The sequence below is a fragment of the Trachemys scripta genome, chromosome 8 (genome assembly GCF_013100865.1).
Source record: "Trachemys scripta elegans isolate TJP31775 chromosome 8, CAS_Tse_1.0, whole genome shotgun sequence".
NCBI classification, from domain to species: Eukaryota; Metazoa; Chordata; order Testudines; family Emydidae; genus Trachemys; species Trachemys scripta.
The window spans coordinates 105,358,185-105,360,532 of record NC_048305.1 but is presented as its reverse complement, the minus strand read 5'-3'; positions in this window follow the sequence as shown (position 1 = coordinate 105,360,532).

Below are 2,348 nucleotides of genomic sequence, written 5' to 3'. Positions count from 1 at the left end.
CAGGGCCTGAGCTGGGGGGGGGGCACAGAGGGAGACAGGGTCTATGTGAGGGGGGAGACTGTCTGTGCAGGGGCGGCACAGAGGGAGACAGGGCCTGACCTGTGAGGGGTGGGCATAGGGGGCGACAGGGTCTGTGCGGGGGGTGCGCACAAAGGGAGACAGGGCCTGACCTGTGGGGGGAGGGGCTGATGCACTCTGCCTCAGACAACAGGGAAGCCTTCTGCTTGGTTTACCAGTGGCTGTGTGACTGACCATGGCCAAGCACCCAGGGTTGTGTGCAGGGCTCAGTCCTGTGACCTTCAGCACCAAACGCACAAGCTGAGTAGCACCTGTGCTAAATGAGTGTTAGCAATCAGTGAGTTGTTATAATCCCAGGAGACACACACTACACTATGCATGGTTATTACATATTCCTCCCCAGACAACATGGCCCCAAGTAGTAAAGGTTCCTACTAGTTCACATCCCCGCTGGGGCATCTTGTGGTAAATCACCCCATGTCACTTTGTTACAGACCCCACAGTGATCAATGCGGATGGAACTCTGCTCATTCAGCTCCCCAAAACTCCCTCTACTAGTTCAGTTCAAGAATTCCCTGAGCCGGGAGCAGGTAGCAGGCAGTTATCCTTGTTGCAGACAACTACTGAAGGCACAAGCAGAAGCATTTAATCCAGAAGTATTGTGATAGCTTGCTGGTACCTGCCATCTTTATAGGCCACATCTCTGATCAGATTGAGACAGAGCTCTGCATGCCAGGACCTGTTGTCTCCATAGGGCCATACCTCTACTTTAAATATCAGAATACCTGCAGCCTCATTCATTTTACACAAGTTAATTGGTCTGCTGGAAAACTGTCAACATGGTTCCATTAGGTGAGCAAAATTTAGATGCCCCTGCTTGAGGGTATTTACTCCTACCATGTGTGCCAAGCTACATGTATCTGACCCAAGTATAAAGTTATGGTGACACCTAGTGCTCAAACAAATAAACATATGTGGTGACAGAAATTACATAGAAAATAGAGGGGAAAGATGTATTAGGTCACATATTAGCCATCCTCTGAGGGGGGTGAAATGATTTCAGCATTTTGGAAGTAGTCAGACACATAAAGCAAGGGGAAGAAATTTTGCCTGATAGCAAATACCAGCCTGGAAGTGGACATTTTGTGCACAGAGGGAAACATGCACAGAGGAATACAGAAACAACAAGGAGTCCAGTGGCACCTTAAAGACTAACAGATTTATTTGGGCATAAGCTTTTGTGGGTAAAAAACCTCACTTCTTCAGATGCATGGAATGAAAGTTACAGATGCAGGCATTATATAATGACACATGAAGAGAAAGGAATAGAGTCTGCACTAGTTTGCACTGTAAAAATCTGTTCAGGTTGTGGGGACATGATGCTGTGAAGAGTAGCTCTCTCCCAGTCTTGCCTCCATTGCCTTCACTGGAATGAGTTATACCTGGGACAAATTTGGCCCTCTGTGCCTCAGTTTCCCCATCTGCTAAATGGGAATTATGACATCTATCAACCTCACAGTGGGTTGTAAGTTTTAATTCATTAATGTCCATAAAGTGGTTTGACAGTCTCAGATGGGAAGGCAAAATATTATAAACATACACACTCATCTAAACCAAAGGAAAAGCTGACTGCAAAAAAAATCTTCATCTCTTCATTCTTTTTTGAATGACTTCTGCTGGGCTAGTCTCTCAACAAATGTCACTTCATTACAGTTTAATGGAGACTTACCTATCCTGGGTTTCAGTTAATTGCTTTTGATGCATAAACAACATACAATTTCAGCCTGAACAGTTCAAGTTTGGCAAAGTTATGAGCAACTTAAAAAAGCCATCTCAGAATAGGAAGTGTCAGGCAACCTTAACTATCGCAATGCTACCAGTTCTGTCTACAATATATGATATTTTCTCTGTGTATTGTCATTGATTCTGCAGTCTACTCTTTCTAATTTAGTTTAAAAAAAGTTTGATTCACATTCATAATGGAAGCATCAGTAGCAACTCCATTGTTCAAGTTGCGTTGAGATTTACACTTAAAGCATGATTAGAGTCTGTTTCACACTTTAGTCACTAAATTTAGGCTCCAAATTTTGCACAACTTTTCAATGGACTTTTCTATGTCAATTTAATGGAAAAATCTTGACTAACTTTTTCAGAGGAGACATTTTTAAAGCACTCTCTTTTTTTTTTAATTTTATCTTATTTTTCCCCATTTTTCTTTTGAGTTCCTCTAGCTAAAAAATAACAGAACAGTTACCACTTGGTAAGGCAACTCCCATCTTTTAATGTACTGTGTATATATATATACCTGCTATTGTATTTTCCACTCCATG